We start from the raw sequence: 13093 nt of genomic DNA on the forward strand, positions 1-13093 counted from the left end.
ATCATCTGACTTCAGAGACTGATGATCTAACAACAAACAAATATTTTATTCTTCTTCTTTTGGACTCCCTGCTATCTTGGCTAGTTTTGGAAGGCTTTCTTTGCCAAATTTCATAAAGACCAGCTAGTAATTGAGATGAAGGGGGTCTTCTCCCACCACCTTGCCAAAGAGTTGCTATTATCTAGTTCAAGGACAGTATGTTCTGTCTGTTTCTAAACTCTGAAGGAAATGGAGCTCTCCCTCAGTTTCCCAGGGCTTTCAGCATCTGTGTAGTATTAATTAGCACATTATTTATATCATATATTGGTTTTCTTTTTTGCTTAGTGCACATTACACTAACTTGTCAGCACTTCAACTTCTTTTCCTGTCAGCCTCTGACTTTAGGCGTATACTAATCTGATTAAAATTATATTTCATAGTCATTCCAATCCCAATTGCTGCCAACACAGGTTAATGATTAAATGCAACTGTTCATTGAAATAGCATAGGAAATGTGTAGTGGCTATCTCTAGTACAAATAGCACAGAGCAGTGAGGAACACTCAGATCCCACAAACCAGCTTCCAGGTCCTCCCTGATGGCCCCAGGGAATCTGTCACCCCCTGGGTCAACATGCCTATGGATGTGTCATTCTGTCAAAAAAGGTATTGCCACCACAGCAGTAGATAATTGACACAAACAACTTTTACGGTGATACTGAGGGTTTCTGATAACCTTCAGAAAAAAATCCACACCACTTTTTTAAGCTCCACAGCACGTAAGCCATACTGAAGCTCAGTGTGGGGATGGCCAACTGTGACCACCATACCTTCTCTGACATAACAGTGCTTGATTCACCACTGCTAACATCATTTCAGTAGATTCAGTCTGCATCGTGTATAATTCTGACAAAAAGGACATTAAGCAATATTAAATTGGCTGCCAGACAGAGCAGGGGGAGGCACAGCATGAGAGAATGGCCTATTCCAGTGATTTCTAAAAGCCAGGAATGCCTGAAATCTCCTCCTGAAGTATGAGAGCCATTCTGATTTTGTCCTCAAGCATGTCACTCATTGTTCTCTTCAACAATTTGGAGATGATATTTGGCTAACAGGAGGCTGTAATTTAATTTATTAGTAAAATTAATTTTAAAAATGGGGCTTTAAATCATGAAAAACAAGTGCTATTGTAGCTAATCTCTTTCCAGGTATCTCAATTTGTTTCAACAACGTAATTATAACAAATATCCTTTGGAAGTTTTTTTGGCAGTTTGAGTTCCATGTCTTTTCTGTTAGGCTTAAAATTTTTCCTACTCAATCTGATCTTAAGGAAAAGAAAAAGACAAATAATTCATGTAGAAAAACATAATTATAACTCATACTATCTTTTTAAACAGTTTTATGTTTAACATTTTGACAGGCACCTTTCACCAGCTGCTGTACAACAAATACTTATTTGATCAGCTAGACCACACTGGAATCTACAGAATGATCCAAAAAGAAAGTCAAATATGCTATGCCTTGTATCCAGACAGTCAGAGCAAAACATTCTGGGGAAGCCACATGGCACATTACTGACTTATGACATTTATCAATGTTAGATGACTACATTAGGCCCCTATGTTAGCAGATGTAAAGTAGAAGTTAAAATAGCATGTTGAAGCAGTCATTTGGCTCTCTAAATTGCAGATAAAACTGAAGATAAAGCAAGTCATTTGTTACCATGAATAAGGTCTATGCAGCTCACTAAATGAGAACATTTAAGAAAAGATCTTAGTAACAGGTATGGTATTACTTCGCTATCCTCCTCATGTTATTTTGCTGTGTTTCCATCACAGAGACAGCTCCGTTTCATCCAAGCAAAATTGTTTCTAATGCACTAGAACAGCCAGTTTAACAGATTTTTCAGAACAAAGGCACTGGCTGAAATCTGGTTTCACTGATTTTCAGTTGTTCTCCTTTCCACTGATATCAATAAGAGATCAGAATTTTAAATATCAATCAGTAGGTTCTTATTTGGAGTTCAGCTGTCACAAGTATTGCTACTTTTACTCTTTATATCTCATGAGTTCTGAGCTGGGAAGATGAATATTAGAATTATTTTTCAGTTAAATTTTGTCTCCCCATTACAGATCTTTTCAAATTTTTCTTATGGTTATGATGCTCTTCAGAAAATAAATACCAGGGAACATTTTCTGGTTTTGTTTTACAGCTGCCTCGTCAGCTATGTGGAGCACAATCACTGCATTTATCAACCTAATTCACTTTATCAGATGAAACCTATTTCATCTGGTGTGTTTATCACACCAGTTTTGCATACCTCCACAAACACAAGCCTGGATAGGCTTATATCTGTGTATCACACCACAAAGGCAGAATCAAAAAAGACGGACAAGAAATAGGAGTAGAAGTAGAAACAGGCATTGCTGTAGCCAGCTTTCCATGGCAAAAGCACCTAAGATGAACTCAGAAGACTGGAATTACCAGAGATGTAGTCAGTGCCTGGTACTGAAGTCCTGTGAGCAGACTTCAGGATGCTACCAGTTGCTACTGGACTGAGACGCTCTGAAGGAGGTGATGACTTCCTGAGCACACTGCAAACCACATTCTCTTCATGGAAATTCAACATTCTCATGTACGTGACCATGCAGCTGGTGCGAGAGGAATTAATCAATTAATTGGTGGGCAGCCAAGAGCAGGTGTAATGAAATGCATTGCTAAATACTGGGGATGCTCATTTCCCTACAATTTGTAGAACAGAATCAAGAGATCTCAAGAAGCAAGTTTGTCCTAATTAATAAATATTTGAGCGTTTAGAATCTCCTGAGGAATTTGCCCAGAGCCTCCTGAAAGTAAACTTGCGTTGGAAGGGAAGTACGAGTTTTTGATGTAATGACATTTACTGTTTGAGATAATTTTCCAGGTGCAGTACAGAGCTGATGAAAAACAGTATATGGCTGTCAGACCCTACCTGCAGTGGCCATAAAAGTTCTGTATATTGATTATTTATACCATATCAGGAAGTAGCTGATACAGAAAGCAGGAAGAGAGCAGCAAGGGCTTCTGCCATGGAGGAGGCAGCTTGACCCTACACCACCTCAGAGAGAGCCTCACAACTGCAGGCAGTGCAACGCCAGAGCCTATCGCAGACTCGAATGCCGCTGTGAGCATGATATCCCAGAACTTGGCATTCAAACCCTGCAGCTACCAAACACACCCTGCTTGAGGCCACAGCTGTCAAATCTCCATCTAGACAGGGACAAGGAGAGAAGAGCAGTGAGAAAAAAAAGGCAGGCATACTAAATACAAGCAATAGTCCACATTATATTTAACTTTCAGATAATGGTTCTGCATACTCCAAAGCTTCAGACAGATCCTGTTCTGCTGGTGGGAGTGTGAATACAGAGGGTCCAGTTCAGGCTCCAATGACAGCGGGTATTTCAGGAAAGGGGGGAACAGTTCTTCTCAGTAGTCCCTTTGCCTCTGGAGCCCTGTTAAACACTACTGCACTACAGGAATCCCCTGAGATTACCTATAGGAGTTAGAAATAGTATTATTCCTATGGTGGGTTTGGACAAAAATGAAACAACTTAACAAAGGCTTGGTCTCAGGGATTTATCAAATAAGTACTAAGCACTGGGTTAAGCATTGCGGACCAGGGAAAATCATTTTGTAACAGGAACTCACAAGTGATTGCGTAACAAACAAATAAACAGTAAGTAAAGTGGTCATTACCAGTCATGCACATTCTTATAAAATGTTTACTCAAGTGCATATCAACAAGCACTGTCTGCCTAGCTGAATGGTAAATGAACATATTCCTGAAAGATATAGTTGCTGGTTTTATAGTGGCCAGTATGTATGGGTTGGTGCAGACTTTGCCTTAGACTAGGCTGTCAGCTTACAAACCAGGAAAAGCAACAGTAAAATAAGGCACAATTAGCCTTTGTAAATTAAAATGTCAATGGATGCATAGACAAATACTGTGGCTGCTATAACCATATGCACAGCATATTATAAGATTCATGCATTCCATCTACTTCTCTCTCACAGGCTTCCTGTGTGATCTTGGCTTACTATGCAAGATCTGTGCACCTCACTCTTCACCTTTCTACAGTAAAAAGTACCAATAATTAACTCCCTTTTGCCTGAAGGAGGGTTTCTCAATTTAATAGCTGTTATACAGTGCACTGAGATCCTTGTATGTAAGGTAGTACTCAAAATCATGATGTAATTGTTAATTTATTACTGCTAAGATCACACAGAGAGAACAAGGTAGACCATAAAATAGGAGAAAGAGAAAACTAATTTGGGTTTGTATATTCATTGTATCAGAAATAAAAAACAATTTTCTTGCCAAGTGGTGTTGAAAAACACTGAAATCTTTTAAATATCATATGTTATTCCCACAAGGCAATATGAATTTGCTTCTATGCAGAAAAGCATAGTAAAAATACACTTCCTTCAAAGGAGATGTGTTAATGTTTGTATTTTGTTTCTACAAAAAAATCATTACACTATACTGTAGAAATTTTATTTCTCAAAGTGTAAACTAAGTTTATTATAATAAAATTCCTATCAGTGCTATGAAATAAAATACGTAGAAGCCTTCTGTGACTTTACTAGAACTAACACAGAACTTTGGTAGGAATACAGCAGCTAACTTAAAGTTATAAGTGAGCATTTCTGAGACTTGCTTCCTTATACACTATATAAAAAACAATGCTTTATACTCTGAAGCCACTTCACGTGTTACCAAACTAAAACCACAGTAACTTACTCAGCAGCTAATCCAAAATCTCCAGCTATAAGATACATCCCAACCTATTATAACATCTTTATTGAAAACTCGAGTACTTCAGGGCCATTCTGTATAATATTACAATCCTGTTGTAATATTGTAGGATTGACAATTGAGGGTTAGGGCAAAACTATAAAAGGGAGTATCAATTCAAATCCTTCCAAGCAATGCCCATGGGAGAGGGTTTGATGTACCTCTTAGGCAGTGCTTTGAAAATTAGCCATAGGTGCCCAGTTTTCCAAAATGAAACAAGACTCTAGTAAGGGGAGAGGGGGCAGAAAAGCTATTCTGAGAGTTTGCATGTGTTTTTAGCATGTGTTGTTAAAGAAACCTCTCCATTTGCACATTTCCATTTGACTACCTTATTTAGAACTGGGCTGACAGGCAAGGCAGAAGGTGTCGTAAGAAGAAACCTGAATACTAAAATATCTGGGCCACACAGGAAAATTCTAATATCATCTATATATCTCTTACAGAGACTTATAGAAGGACCTATCTTAAGTATATTGGTATATAAGTCAAAGATATTCATTCCTGCATACATTCTCAGTGCTCGTAGCCACTCATTGCTGCAAAACATGTGGACCAAGGGCAGAAACTCTCCTTGAATGTTGCTGGATCAGAGGCTCATCTTCACATTCCAAGATTAAACACTGAGAGTGACAGCTCTTTGATTACAGGCATGAAGGGGAAGCTGATCCTGAGCTCACTGAAGTCAATACCAAACTCCCATTGACTGCAATAAAAACACTGGACTAGGCCTATCTTATAGAATAGACAGATTCTTGTGTCAACTGTCAATACAGCTCTAAATAAGTACTTTCCTTTTTTCTCCCAAAGAAATCAAGAGATTAGGCCCTTGGGTAAGAAAATATCTCCATCATATGCTTTCATGGGGCTACTTCAGTATTTTTTTAAACCAGTTGTCATGGTTTAGGTTCAGCCAGTAGCAAAGAACCGTGAGAATACTTGCTCACTCCTCCCTCAACGCTACATACTCCCTTGGAATGGGGAGGAGAATTGGAAAGAAAGGTACAACTCATGGGTTGGGATAAAAACAATTAACAGGGCAGCAAAAAGAGAGAAAAATACAACAACAATAATAAAAAGCAAAGAATTTACAAAAGAGGTGATACACAATGCAAATAGCTCACTGATCAGAAATCAACACCTGATGTGCTCTCAACACAGAATCCCAAGCCATGCTCCTGGGCCGTGATTACCGGGCCAAGATCTGAGCTGTGAACTGCATCACCAGCTGCGCTGCCAACCATGTCACTAACCCAGCCCCCACCCAGCCAACTATGTACATACTAAGCATGACATCATGTTGTCAAATATGCTTTGGGCCCATCTGGTTCAGCTGCCCTAGCTTTGTCCCCTCCAAGCTTCTTGTGAAAATTAACTGCATCCCAGCCAAACCCAGGACATTACCCACTCCTTATTCTGTAACACCTACATCATGCATATATTCTACAGTTTCTCCTTAATTACCACAACTTTTCCTGTCTGTGCTGTCTACGTATACACACAGATATCACTCCAATACTCTATGACCATCCCTCTAAAATGTCATTTGAGTTTGGGCTCCATCTGTCATAAACGGTTTTTCAGGGCAGGAGAGATTGTGTGTGGTGTTGGATTGTTGCACGTTGCATCTATAGTAGCTGCACTATAGTAGTAGTTGTGTCGATATAAAATAGCAGGTTATTTAGCAATTAACATCACACAATAATTCACTGGCTATGCTCAAACCAAATGAAATCCCCTTCAGGTACACATTAGACTTCCTCATCCTCCTGAATCACCCGCCAATATAAATATTCTCATCTTCATATTTCAGCCATCATCCCCTCACCACAGAGGATTTACCCACTTGGCTTGCTTGATTGTTTCACATTCATGGATAATCTGTGCAATATTGTTCATGGTAAATTCCACCCCTTCACCACAAGCCTCTATATATGTTGCATCTCTTCCCTGGTGACCTGAGGTGTCATGGAGCCACTGAGCTATAAATAATTCTCCCTTAGGTTTCTAGTCCAAAACCACCTGATTCACTTCAGTTTTAGCAGCCTCATCCACCTGCTGGTTGTTTTGATGTTCTCAAGTGATCAGACTCTTGGGTATGTGAGCATCTATGTGATATATGTTTACAATCAGATTCTCTAGCCAGGCAGTGATACCTTACCACAACAGGGCAGCTCAGATGAGTTTGCCTCTGCACTGCCAGTTACTCTGTTTCCACTGCTGTGACCACACCCCCAGGGCATTAGACACGAACCATGAGTCAGTATAAAGAGAGATCACTGGCCTCTTTTCTCATTTAGTGTTATCTAAAGCCAGCTGGATGGCTTTGACCTCTGCAGTCTGACTTGATTCTCTTTGTCCTGCAGAGGCTTCTGCAACTCATCGTGTAGGAGTACACACAGGAGCTTTTCACCTTCCATGTTTTCCTACAATATGACAGAACATACTGTAATGCAGACTATATATCATTTCTCATTGTCTGATAATTTATTATACAGTGGAACCTCTTCAGCACACATTACTTCCTCCTCTGATGACGTTCCAAAATATTTGCCTTCTGGCCAGTCTGTTTGCTAAAATTATTGACAGCATATGAAGGAGTTTGAGTTGCTTTGGAAGTGGCTGGTACTGAAGCACAGCTCCACACAGCATCAATTGTACAATGAGTAGAGGTGACCCTCCCTTGGAACATCCAGCTCAGCACCCTCAGTTGAGGTGCTGTGCTTCAGTACCAGCCACTTCCAAAGCCACTCAAACTTCTTCATAAGCTGCCAATAATTCTTTTTCAGTTGGAGTATAGCAGGTCTTGGGATCCTTTATATCCCTTACTCCAAAACCCTGGGAGACATCCTGGAGTCTCCTCTGGTGTTTTCTGCCAGAGATTCCAGGTAGGGTCATTCTCCCTGGCTGTGGTATACAGCACATTTTTACCATCCTGTCCTGCCTAGACTGGCCTTAGTGCTACTGCATGAACTATTTCATCTAATTTATTCAAAGGCTGTTCATTGCTCCGGGCCCCATTTGAAACTGTTCTTCATTTGATTCACTTGATAGAGAGCACCCTTAATTAGACTGTAATTTGGAATTTGCATCCTCTAAAAGCCCACAATGCCCAAGAAAGACTGTGTTTAATTTTTGCTAGTGAGTGGAGACATAGCTGCTATTTTGTTGATCACATCCATGGGGATCTTACAATGCTCATCTTGCCATTTTACTCCTAAAAAATGGATCTCCTGTGTAGGACCCTTGACCTTACTTCGTTCTATAGAAAAATCAGCTTTCAGAAGGATTTGAACTGTTTTCTGTTCTTTCTCAAAAACTTCTTCTGCTGTGTTGCCCCATATGGTGATGTCATCATTGTACTGTAAATATTCTGGAGTTTCACCCTGTTTCAGAGCAGTCTGGATCAGCCCATGAAAAATGGTTGGGCTGTGTTTCCGCTCCTGGGGCAGTTGATTCCAGATGTACTGGATGCCCATTCATGTGCAAGTAAACTGTGGTCTGCAGTGTGCTGCCAAAGAGATTGAGAAAAACACGTTAACAATACAAGTTGTGGAACACCACTTGGCTGCCTTCTACTCTAATTCACACTGAAGTTCTAGCACATCCAGCATGGCAGCACTACAGTGGTGGAAAGACTTCATTCACGCCATCATAGCCTTACTGTTAGTCCCCACTGTCCATTAGATTTCTGCACTGGTTGTATGGAACTATTAAAGGGTGAGTGAGTCTCACTGATCACTCCTTGGCTTTCCAGCTGATGGATCAGTTTATGGATGAGAATCAGAGTCTCAGCTGGTGCAATATTGCTGCCAGTAAACCGGTTGTGGTAGCAACTGGCATGTATTGTTCTTCGACCTTCAGCAGCTCCATAATGGGAGGGTCATCCAAGAGACTGGGCAAGGTACACAATTATGTTATTTAATCCATCTCCAAGGTAGCTATACCAAAAGCCCACCAGTACTCTTTTGCGTCCTTTAAATACACTCTCCTGAAGTAGTCTCTGCCAAGGATGCACAGGGCCTCCAGGCCAGTCACAATGAGGTGCTTTTACCACTCGTTCCCAGTCAGAGTCATTTCAGCTTCCAATACAGTTAGGTTCTGGGATCCCCCTGTCACTCCCGAAATATAGATGGATATTTCCCTGTGATAGCTTGATGGCATTAGAGTATCTTGTGCACTGATGTCCATCCACTAGAGCCTTACACTCTTATAAGTCTGGCATACCCAGGCCATCCAATCCACACAGTCCAATAAACCTAGTTGTCCCTCATCTACACCTGGCTAGAGGCAGGGCCCCTCTAATCCCGGACATAATATTTATTACTCACTTCTTGTAAAAATTACTTAGAAGTCCATTCAAGAGCATCAAGCCTTCTATTCTGTCTGAGCATTTTTCCTGGAAGAATCCTTTTTTTGTGATTGCTTTTCCTTGCAACTCATGTACTTGATCCTCTAGGGTTGAGGCAGTTTTTCAATCCCACTTCCTCCTGTCCTCTCTGTGGTCATGAAGGTAAAACCACAAGGTGGCCCATGGTGTGTGCCCTCTATGTCCTCTCTCTTGAGCGGAGGAATGCTTACTCCTGATAGCTGAAATACTGGTCCAGACAGGTGGGGAATTGGACATACCCTCTTTGAACTGCCAGACCTCCTGGGACTGTTCCCCCACATTTCTTTTCTGTCTTAAGTCTAGGAGAAGTTCTAGCAGCAAACATTACCTAGCAAGTGACATCAACACTCCTTTTCCTCTACTGCCAATAGCAGGCATTTGTTCACTACTACAGAACAAAACAATTACATCTTCAGAAATTATTGGTTCTTCAAGACATTATGTTCTGTGGATCAAGTATTCAGCTACTACCAATCCTTTTGTTGTAAGAGGAATAATAATCTATTAAGTGCAGAACAATTCAAAAGAGGAAAGCATTACAAGTATTTAAGGATGAATAGTTCAACTGTACTGCTGCATGGCTGTTCAGAGTTTTTGCTGCAGCTGCATTCACGATGAATAAATGACAGCATTCTTATTTCACATCACTCTGCTTTTACCAGGATCCATCAGATGAAGCATATTGTTTAATTCAGACAAATGTACATACAGGAAAAGGCTGTTATCTTATCTTCGTGTGTTTAATATAGATCAATTTACAATGAAAATTTACCTCCAGAATTGTCAAGATTTCTCCTGACTATCCAACTCGACTATCCCCAGAAGTAATGTGGTCACTATTCAGAAGGGTAGAAGGAAAAATGAAGTATTTTTGATGCAGCAAAGCTCTTGGCAATCAATGTTCAGGCAAGTTGGTAAGGCCTTGAAGTAATACTCTAGACTGGAGTGCTGAACCAAAAGCTGTTTCTTTTTTGTGACCAACTGAACTGCAGAGTTACTGAGAAGCAGCATTTCCACAAAACTAGAAAAAGTAGTCAGTCAACATCAAAGAAGGAAATGGTATGCCACGCTGTAAATGGCAGTCACTTTACCTTTCTGCAGCCTCATTACCTGGACAGTAGATACGTTAAGCTCTGTGGCAACTGTGGCCGTTGGCAGGGCAGTTTCTTACAGACTGCTGGGATTTGAGAATGGTGGAGCTGCTGCATATAAGAAAAAGCTCTGCCCTATTGTACAAAACATCAAGCAGAACACAGGTCCCCACTGGCTATTGAGGCCAACTTAAAAAAATGCAGATAGTTTTCATTTGCCTGTGGTCATCAGTGGCTACACACAAAGTTTGTACAGCGATGAAAGAAGGCCATTCAGCTGCATCTTCACGGACTTTTTTATCATGCAAAAAATCTCAGTCATCTATGGTCTACTTAATACACAGTCAGTCATCCTTAGAGATTGTCCTAGTATAATATTTTTTTGAGCTGGATTTGAAACACAATAAGAGGCGCTATACTGACAATTACTGTTTTATCGGTACTGCAAATGGTTTACAACTTACCTCTTATGTTGCTGAAATTATCAAGATGTGGAAGCATCTTCTCGCCAGACACTCTCACTGTTTGTGCATACTTATTCTTGGTACCTGAAAGCTGCCTGAAACAATGTGTGACAGAATTCAACTCTCCAACTCTGGAAGTCTTAAGCTGCTGGCATCTGCTGAAATGGCTGTGGGCTTAGAAATATCATCAAATGCCAGTTCCCAGGATGTGGTCAATAAGTTACTTAGAGCATCTTTTCAGAACCCACTCCTATGCTTTATCCTCAGCCCACAGAAGGCTGGCATCACACAGTTCATAAAAAGCATGGCCTTTTGTGGAATTTAATCCAAATATTCATTAGAGGGAGAAACCTCATAATTTCAGATATATTTTTAGGTGGTGACATTTGACTTCAACTTCCTCCAGGCCTGTCCGACTGTCCTTTTGATGAATCACTAGTTATTTGTACTGTAATGGGTTTGCTATAGTTAAAGTTTTGCTGATTCATTCTGCCTGGAACTTCTTATAATTGTGAAGGATCAGAAAGATATGCAAGGATATATTTTGACTATAACAGATTATATAAAAGTACAAGATCTTCATAGTTTATTTCCCTCTTTTGTGTCAGTATTGTTCCCATTAAGACTGAAAATCATTTCGGCAGTGCTGACCAATTTCACTTTCTAGCTGGCTGTTGCTAGCCATTACTGTCCTAGTTTTTCCCATTTAATATGTGGCCCATCCCATTTTTTCAGTTCAGGTAGACTCCTTAGACGGCAAAGCTGTCAGTCACAAAGCTCCTTGCCTATGTAGCCTCATCAGACTCAGAAAGCAATTATTTTTCTTTCCTTCAGCCTAAAAGCAGGGTTTCCCCTCCCACAAGTCTTGTTTCAAAGCAGTTACTTCAACTCCTGAATTAATATTAAATATAGTTAACAAATCAAATCATGTACAAGAATAGTCTTTTGCCCCTCAAACCAGATTTCTCTTAAGTCTACTAAATATCTTTCCTGGATCCATTTACTGGAACTGGTGAATTCTCCCTGTTCTTCCTCCTTGCAGTTCTTGCCCATAATTTTATAAGCCAAAAGATTGGTGAATGAGGTCTTTCCACTCAGGGAACTGAGTACTTTTAAGCAGAGTATTTTTATTTTCTAATATTACTTCTGTGTTTCCTGTAGGAATTTCTTCTTTGCTACTCATGCCTTCTCCTTCACCACAGTTTTTTTGCTTGTTTAGAATCTGTATTGGATAAGGTTGCCAATTTAATGTTCTTTTCCAAGGCAGACTTGCACATAAATAGTTGTGTTAAAAGGACTTGTTTTATGCTTCAGATGCCAAGCTATCATTTATGTGTTCTGCTTTATTGAGTGGCCTTCTAGATTCTGGGCTTTTCCAGGCTTTTCTTTAAAAAAAAAATAAAATAAAAGAGCAATTTTTTTAACCATAATTCTTTTTTTCTTTTTGCATAATTTTGGGCTGATCAGCCCTTACAAGAATTTTCATGGCCATTCCTCTCGTTTCTCTATGAGGGTCAATGAGCTTTAAAAATCACCATTTTTTCTCATATCATTCGACCCAGACTTCATTTCTACATAAATCTTCAGCTGTAATAAACTGAAAACTTAATCATCTTGTGACAGGCTGATCTTTTGTCTGTTGCAATTCACATTCAGGCAATCTCTGGGGTTAAGACATTGTTAAAGACACAAGGAAATGTCACTTTTTTCTATCAAGAAATAAGGAACTTTATTTACCTCTTCTTATGAAGTCCCCGTTACAGTTTCAAAGAAATAGTTCATACAGTTATTAGACATAATGTCTATTCAATCATCATGCCTCACCAGAACAAAGACCGATATTTTTCTGGCTTGGGAAAAACGTGGTTTGCATTGTTTCTGCTACTGATTACCCTATTCAAAGAGAATGTCTGTCCTTCTGTCAATGAGTAAAGAAAGCTCAGGCAAACTAAGGAACAAATAAGCGGCACTTTTGTGCACAAAAATGTGCCTCTTACCATACCAAAGAGATTCACTCCTAATGTTAAGAAATAATTTTAGGTGATGTTCTACTAAAACTATTATACTTAGATTTTCAGTTGAACTCAGAATGACCAGTGCAGGTCTCTAGGAAGTGAGCGTTTTGTGGATATTGATGCAATGCAGACATGACAACAAACAGTACAGCTGCAAGGTGTGAGTGATCCTCAGCTATGAAGTTTGAGTCCCAGACCAAGCAGGAGTGTTATGATTCCTGTTTTCATGCTCCTGCTTCAGCGGGAAGGAAATCAATCCACCATGTCAATTTATGCTAGAGAGCAAGAAATACCAAGTATTTTTTCAAATGAACCAGAGAGAAAC

Source organism: Phaenicophaeus curvirostris, chromosome 4 (genome assembly GCF_032191515.1).
Source record: "Phaenicophaeus curvirostris isolate KB17595 chromosome 4, BPBGC_Pcur_1.0, whole genome shotgun sequence".
In the NCBI taxonomy this organism is placed as follows: Eukaryota; Metazoa; Chordata; class Aves; order Cuculiformes; family Cuculidae; genus Phaenicophaeus; species Phaenicophaeus curvirostris.